The sequence below is a fragment of the Lipotes vexillifer genome, unplaced genomic scaffold, assembly GCF_000442215.2.
Source record: "Lipotes vexillifer unplaced genomic scaffold, Lipotes_vexillifer_v1.1 scaffold505, whole genome shotgun sequence".
NCBI classification, from domain to species: Eukaryota; Metazoa; Chordata; class Mammalia; order Artiodactyla; family Lipotidae; genus Lipotes; species Lipotes vexillifer.
In genome coordinates this window covers 1,674,237-1,683,338 of record NW_006785581.1, presented here as the reverse complement: position 1 = coordinate 1,683,338, position 9,102 = coordinate 1,674,237, and the positions used below count along the sequence as shown (strand labels likewise).

At 37.8% G+C, this 9,102-nt stretch overlaps 1 protein-coding gene across 3 annotated transcripts in view; it reads right to left on the bottom strand.

Annotated features, from left to right (window-relative positions):
- The window catches only part of NELL1 (neural EGFL like 1), an 881,356-nt gene that overhangs the window by 768,845 nt on the left and 103,409 nt on the right, over nt 1-9,102 (bottom strand). The window lies entirely within an intron of this gene.

Genomic DNA, 9,102 nt, shown 5'->3' with positions numbered 1-9,102 from the left:
GATAAACCATTAGCCAGACTCATCAAGAAAAAAAGGGAGAAGACTCAAATCAATAGAATTAGAAATGAAAAAGGAGAAATAACAACTGACACTGCAGAAATACAAAAGATCACGAGAGATTGCTACAAGCAACTATACACCAATAAAATGGACAACCTGGAAGAAACGGACAAATTCTTAGAAAAGCACAATCTTCCGAGACTGAACCAGGAAGAAACAGAAAATATAAACAGACCAATCACAAGCACTGAAATTGAAACTGTGATGAAAAATCTTCCAAAAAACAAAAGCCCAGGACCAGATGGCTTCACAGGCGAATTCTATCAAACATTTAGAGAAGAGCTAACACCTATCCTTCTCAAACTCTTCCAAAATATAGCAGAGGGAGGAACACTCCCCAACTCATTCTACGAGGCCACCATCACCCTGATACCAAAACCAGACAAAGATGTCACAAAGAAAGAAAACTACAGGCCAATATCACTGTTGAACATAGATGAAAAATCCTCAACTACTAGCAAACGGAATCCAACAGCACATTAAAAGGATCATATACCATGATCAAGTGGGATTTATCCCAGGAATGCAAGGATTCTTCAATATATGCAAATCAATCAGTGTGATACACCATATTAACAAATCAAAGGAGAAAAACAATATGATCATCTCAACAGATGCAGAAAAAGCTTTTGACAAAATTCAACATCCATTTATGATTAAAAACCATCCCGAAAGTAGCCATAGAGGGAACTTACCTCAACATAACAAAGGTCATATATGACAAACACACAGCCAACATCATCCTCAATGGTGAAAAACTGAAACCATTTCCACTAAGATCAGGAACAAGACAAGGTTGCCCACTCTCACCACTCTTATTCAACATAATTTTGGAAGTTTTAGCCACAGCAATCAGAGAAGAAATAAAAGGAATACAAATCAGAAAAGAAGAAGTAAAACTGTCACTGTTTGCAGATGACATGATACTATACACAGAGAATCCTAAAGATGCTACAAGAAAACTACTAGAACTAATCAATGAATTTGGTCAAGTAGCAGGATGCAAAATTAATGCACAGAAATCTCTTGCATTTCTATACACTAATGATGAAAAATCTGAAAGAGAAATTAAGGAAACACTCCCATTACAACAACAACAAAAAAAATACCAAGGAATAAACCTACCAAAGGAGACAAAAGACCTCTATGCAGAAAACTATAAGACACTGAGGAAAGAATTTAAAGACAATACAAACAGATGGAGAGAAATACAATGTTCTTGGATTGGAAGAATCAACATTGTGAAAATGACTATACTACCCAAAGCAATCTACAGGTTCCATGCAATCTCTATCAAACTACTAATGGCATTTTTCACAGAACTAGAACAAAACACTTCACAATTTGTATGGAAACACAAAAGGCCCCGAATAGCCAAAGCAATCTTGAGAAAGAAAAATGGAGCTGGAGGAATCAGGCTCCCGGATTTCAGACTATGCTACAAAGCTACAGTCATCAAGACAGTATGGTACTGGCACAAAAACAGAAATATAGATCAATGGAACCGGATAGAAAATCCAGACATAAACCCACGCACACATGGTCACCTTATCCTTGATAAAGGAGGCAAGAATATACAATGGAGAAAAGACAGCCTCTTCAATAAGTGGTGCTGGGAAAACTGGACAGCTACATGGAAAAGAATGAAATTAGAACACTCCCTAACACCATACACAAAAATAAACTCAAAATGGATTAAAGACCTAAATGTAAGGCCAGACACTATCAAACTCTTAGAGGAAAACATAGGCAGAACACTTTATGACATAAATTACAGCAAGATCCTTTTTGACCCACCTCCTAGAGAAATGGAAATAAAAACACAAATTAAAAAATGGGACCTAATGAAACTTCAAAGCTTTTGCACAGCAAAGGAAACCATAAACAAGACGAAAAGACAACCCTCAGAATAGGAGAAAATATTTGCAAACAAAACAACTGACAAAGGATTAATCTCCAAAATACACAAGCAGCTCATGCAGCTCAATACCAAAAAAACAAACAACCCAATCCAAAAATGGGCAGAAGACCTAAATAGACATTTCTCCAAACAAGATATACAGATTGCCAACAAACACATGAAAGGATGCTCAACATCACCAATCATTAAAGAAATGCAAATCAAAACTACAATGAGGTATCACCTCACACCAGGCAGAATGGCCATCATCAAAAAATCTACAAACAATAAATGCTGGAGAGGGTGTGGAGAAAAGGGAACCCTCTTGCACTGTTGGTGTGAATGTAAATTGATACAGCCACTATGGAGAACAGTAAGGAGGTTCCTTAAAAAACTACAAATAGAACTCCCGTATGATCCAGCAATCCCATTACTGGGCATATACCCTGAGAAAACCATAATTCAAAAAGAGCCCTGTACCACAGTGTTCACTGCAGCTCTATTTACAACAGCCAGGACATGGAAGCAACCTAAGTGTCCATCAACAGATGAATGCATAAAGAAGATGTGGCACATATATACAATGGAATATTACTCAGCCATAAAAAGAAACGAAATTGAGTTGTTTGTAGTGAGCTGGATGGACCTAGAGTCTGTCATACAGAGTGAAGTAAGTCAGAAAGAGAAAAACAAATACCGTATGCTAACACATATATATGGAATCTAAAAAAATAAAATAAAAAGGTCCTGAAGAACCTAGGGGCAGGACAGGAATAAAGACACAAACGTAGAGAATGGACTTGAGGACCCGGGGAGGGGGAAGGGTAAGCAGGGATGAAGTAAGAGAGTGGCATGGACATATATACACTACCAAATGTAAAACAGATACTACTGGGAAGCAGCCGCATAGCACAGGGAGATCAGCTCCGTGCTTTGTGTCCACCTAGAGGGGTGGGATAGGGAGGGTGGGAGGGAGATGAAAAAGGGAGGAGTTATGGGGATATATGTATACGTATAGCTGATTCACTTTGTTATACAGCAGAAACTAACACCATTGTAAAGCAATTATACTCCAATAAAGATGTTAAATAAATATCTTTCAGGTACTCAATGAAATATTTCCCTTCCATCCTATGCTCCATCTTCCCAGCACCAATCACCCCTCACAGGCAACCACTGTTAACAGTTTCCTGTGTATCCTTCCAAAGTTTTTAAATAAACTTTTTAACAATAGTCAGATTTTCAGAAAAACTGCAAAGATACCACAGAGGCCATATATAACCCATAGCCAGTTTCCCCTATCATTAACAACTTACATTCATGTAGTAGGTACATTTATCACAATTAATGAACCATATTGATACATTATTATTAACTAAAGTCTATGTCTTAGTCAGATTGCCTTAGTTTTTACCTAATATCGTTTTTTTTTTGTTTGTTTTATTTGGGGTTTTTTTTTGCGGTACGCGGGGCTCTCACTGCTGTGGCCTCTCCCATTGCCGAGCACAGGCTCCGGACGCACAGGCTCAGCAGCCATGGCTCACGGGCCCAGCCGCTTCGCGGCATGTGGGATCTTCCCGGTCCGGGGCGTGAACCCGCGCCCCCCGCATCGGCAGGCAGACTCTCAACCACTGCACCACCAGGGAAGCCCCTAATACCCTTTTTTTTAATTCCATGATCCCATCCAGAATATGGCATTACTCAGTTATCATGTCTTATTAGATTCCTTTTAGCTGTGACAGCTTAGACTTGCCTTTTGACTTTGAGAATTTAACTGAGTACTGATATTTCATAAAATTTCCCCCAACTTGGATTTGTCTAATGTTTTTCTCATGTTTAGACTTAGGTTTGGATTTTTGGAAGGAAGGCCACAGAGGTAAATTGTCATACCATATCAAGGAACCATACCATCGATCTGACATTACTGTTGATATTAATCTTGCTGTTCCCCTACGTGGCTGAGTAGTGTGTTAGGTTTCTCCACTGTAAAGTTACTCTTCCCCCTCCTCCCTATCCGTACTGTGTTCTTTGGAAGGAAGTCACTCTGTGCAGTCCACACTTTAAGGAGTGGAGAGTTAAGCTCCATTTCTTTGAGGGAGGAGCATCTACATACATTATTTGGAATTCTACTGCAAGGAAGGTCTGTTCCCTCCATCTATTTATTCAATCATTTATTTATAACAGTAAATAAATAACTCATGGGTTATCACTTTATACTTTGGGTTATTATCCAGTATTAGTTTACTTCGTCCTTAAATTTTTCCAGCTTTAGCCATTGGAAGTTCTTTCATTTGGCTCCTATGCCCCTTAAACATATTCCCATCATTTATGGTTTCTTGGTTTTGTTTCATTTTGAGCACTTCCTTGGTTTCTGGTACTACAAGATGCTCAAGCCTTATCTTATGTATTTTCTGGCCCAGTCCTAAAATCAGCCATTTCTGCAAGGAGACCTGGTTGTTTTTATTGGAGAATGGTTTTGAAACCAAGATCTGAGCTCTTGGTGTGCTCATTACTACTGGGGTACTGTTGCTTTTAGGTCCTCTGTGCTAATAGTGTATATATATATATATATATATATATATATACATACATACATATATATATATACATACACACTGGTTATTATACCACATACCCATAAATATTTCTATATTATCTGCATGTAAATTAAGCTAAGCACGAGTTTATACTGATGTCAAACTTTAATGCATTACCATATGGATCATTCCGGTCTCTTCCCCATAGTTATCTGTATGTAACCTCCCACAATCCACCAGCCATTTACTTAATTATTCACGTCTAGCATACATGTATAGTGATTGCAGAATTGTTAACCCACACCCTCATGTCAACAACTTTCAACTAGAGTGAAGTATCCATATACAGTTCCTTTGACCTTTAGTCTTACAGGCTCCACTTGTTTCCAAAGTTACTAAGGTCAGCAACTTTTTCTCCAACTCCCTTTTTACTGAGGTTGTTTCACACATTTGTAATACAGTTAGATTGTTAAGTCACATTCTGCATTCCATCCTGGGATCCCCTGATCCCCTGAATAGTATTTTTAAATATGCATACGTTAAGGTTCACCTTTGTGCTGTAAATTTCTATGAGTTTTGACAAATGCACAGTGTCGTGTATCTACCATTAGAGTATCATACACAATAGCTCCACTGCCTGTAAAAGTCCTCTGTACTTTACCTATTCAACTCTCCCCCAACCCTCAAATCCCTGGAAATCACTGATCTGTTTATCACCTCCTTTTTTTGCCTTTTCCAGAATATCATATAAATGAAATCATACGGTATGTAGCCTTTTCAGACTGGATTCCTTTACCAGGAATATTAAATATGCATTTAAGATTAATTCATATTTTTGCATGACTTGATAGTTCATTCCTATTTTAGCACTGAAGAGTATCCCATTATATAGATGTACCATAGTTTACTTACCCATTCACCTACTGAAGGATATTTTGGTGCTTCTTTTAGGTGATTATGAATAAAGCAGCTTAATAATATTTGTGTGCAGGTTTTTGTGTGAAAATAAGTTTCCAAGTCAACTGGGTAAATATCTAGGAATGTGATTGCTGGCTTGCATAGTTAAGACTGTGTTTAGCTTTGTAAGATATTATCAAACTGCTTTCCAAAGTGGCTGTACTATATTACATTTCTACCAGCAATGAATGAGAGTTCCTATTGCTATACACACTCATCAGCAATTGGTGTTGTCAGGTTTTTTGGATTTTAGCCATTCTAATCAGTGTGTAATGGTATCTCATATTTAATTTGGATTTCCCTAATGACAATGATATTGAGCATCTTTTCATGTGTTTATTGGTCATTTACACATCTTCTTTGGTGAGGTGTCTGTTCAGATACTTGGCCCATTTTTTACCTGGGTTGTTTTTCTTGGGTTTTAAGAGTTCTTTGCATATTTTGGACACAACTCTTTTAACAGATGTTTTGCAAATATTTCTCCCAATCTGACTTCTCTCATTCTCTTAATAGTATCTTCTGCAAAGCACAAGGTTTTGGCTTTAGTAAAATTCAATTTACCCATTTTCTTTCATGAATCATACACTTGATGTTGTATATAAAAACTCATCACCAAACCCAAGGTCATGTATATTTTCCTTTTTGTTTTCTTCTAGAAGTTTGATAGTTTTGCATTTTACATTAAGGTTTATGATCCATTTTGAGTTAATTTTTGGGAAAGTGGTAAGGTCTTTGTCAAAGTTTTGTTTTGTTTTCGGTTTGTTTTGTTCTGTTTGCATAAGGATGTCCAATTGTTTCAGCCTCATTTGATAAAGACTATCCTTTCTTCCAGACGTTTTTATGCTATAAAACCAAACATGAATATCGTTTTTTCCTATTTTTCTAACATTAGTGGTAGTATACCATCCTTACAGTTCTACACTTTCACTTAAAGTAACAAGAGATCTTTTCATACACAGAGCTTCTTTATCCTTACAGTTTTCAATTGTTATTTGAAACATACTCCCACTCAAAATTAAAATCAATGACTTCTAGATAGCACAAATCCAGACTACAATAGTTAATGGTCTATTTCCTCAAGGCTAGGCAAGGTTTACACAGCATGAAAGCAGAACTGAAAATCATATGCAAGGGATGGCCCTCGCTGTTAAGGTAAGTAAGCAGGAAGCACTGAGTAGTATATGAAGACCTTTGATATACATGCCTCCCTGCAAGGAATCTACATTTGCCACTTGAGGTTAAAAAAAAAAAAAAGTACAGAAAAACAAACAATACAAGCCTGACATTTAAAGAAAGGGGGAAAAAGTCCATTCTTGAACGGTGATCCAGGTAAGTTTCAAGAAGGCGGTAGATGAGAACTATTAGACTGGAGGGAGAGGGGCAAGAAGATGCTTCAGGAGGGAATATATCCTCCTGAAGGATAGTCCATCCAGCCTCCCAGAAGAACTTGTGCCCTTCACAATTAATCAATTTTAACTGCACTGACAGAATTCCTATTATATTCCCCAACTCCATCAAGCCTGCTTAAGGGCTGGAGAAGCTTCCTGGACACAATCATCCTGAAGCTGACTTTATCTTCATCCTTGATCAGCTCAGACCACCCAGGCATCTGGGAGGTAGAACCACTGTAAAATCAGCATCTCTTAAAAAGTGCTCCATAGAATCTAAGGTGCATATAAATCATCTTGTTAGAATGCAGGTTCTGATTCAGTAGGTCTGGGCCGAGGGTTAGGATGCTGCATTTCAAATAGGCCCCCAGTGATGCTCCTGCTGCTGGTCTGCAGGCCACACTACCTGTAGCAAGGTCATCTCAAGACGAGTGTGGCTTTTAAGATGCACAGGTTGGACTAGAAGTAAAAACTCCTGAATATTAGGAGACATTTAGGAGGTCCTCGTCTCTGGTCTTGGACACAGGATGCAAGGGAAGGCGATCAGAGACTAACTCATATGTCCTTGGAGTTGGAAACAGTGACCAAAACTTTCTCTGAAATCAGAGAGTGTTTACTGGGCAACTGCTTTTCAATACTAAGAAAGCTTCAAAAGTCAAATCTCCTAAAAAGAAGACAGAATAATTGCTTTAAAAATCAGGAATTTCACAATCACGTAAAATATATCCCTGACTACCTTGCACAGAATGTATTTGTGCACAGAATGCACGGAAATGCATTTGTAAAGATGCCTCCCTTTCCATCACACCAAGAGGCCAAGAAAAACTCTTTTTTCATGCTAAGAACGTCCTTTAACGGAAGACCTTACAATGAAATATAAAAAGAAATTCTGCTGGCTTACTTAGACCACAAAGAAGTTAGACAAGCAAGTCAGATGAAGAAAGAAGCTGGAGAGAGCCATGGCATCGAGACAAGACAAGGTATTACCGAGAGATGGCTCCTGATCCTATGCCTCTGCCTCCTTCCACAAACAGGCCCACCAGCAACCTTCTCAGCCCAGTGACTCAGAAGCAGTTTCTCACTTGTGGCAGGGAAAAGACCTTTAAATTCCTGCTTCCTTTAATTACAAAAGGAAACACAGAAACTTTACAGCAAAGAAAACTATCATTCTCCACTTTAACCAAGTGATCAAGGTTAACACGACCAGTAACAAGATATGTCAACATCAGGAACCCCTTGACAGGACGGCATGCCTGGAGAAAGCATCACATCATTTCTATAGTAGTCTTGTCCCCCCAAAAGGGTTACCTTCATAAAAAAGAATGAAATAATGCTATTTGCATCAACATGGATGGACCTAGAAATTATACTAAGTGAAGTTAAGTCAGAGAAAGACAAATGCCATATACCGCTTATATGTGGAATCAAAAAAAAAAAAGATATAAATGAACTTATATACGAAACGGAAATAGACTCACAGACATAGAAAACAAACCTATGGTTACCAAAGGGGATAGCAGTGGGGAGGGTGGAGAATAAATGAGGAGTCTGGGATTAACATATACACACTACTATATATAACATAGGTAACCAACAAGGACCTACTGTATAACACAGGGAATGATATTCAATATCTTGTAATAACCTATAATGGAAAAGAATCCAAAAAAGTATATATAACGGAATCACTTTGCTGTACACCTGAACTAACAACATTGTAAATTAACTATACTTCAATCTTTTAAAAAGTTAAAAAAAGGCTTAACCATGAGAAAATGTCAGAAACTCAAACTGAAGGGTATTCTACTAAATAACTGGTCAGTATTCTTCAAAAATGTCGAAGTCATGAAAGGCAAGGAAAGTCTGGGAAAATGCCACATTTTGGAGATTAAGTAGAAATAGTAACTAAATACAAAGGTGGGATCCTAGAGAGGATCCTGGAACAGGGAGGGGCAAAGGATATTAGTGGAAAAACTGATAAAATTCAAATAAGGCATGCAATTTGGTTAACAGTCCTGCAGCGATGTCAATTTCCTGCTTTTGATCATTTTTCCACGGTTACATAAGAGGAAGGTAACTGAGGGATATTTAAGAACTCTGTACCATTTTGCAACTTCCCTCTAAGTCTAAAATTAGTTCAAAAGAAAACACTAAGTTACTGTTTACTGTAAATACTGTAAATAAATTACTCCCCCAAAACACAGAGCCAAGGAGGCCACACCAATGGTTGACGTCGCAACGGAAAATTCTGTGACATTTT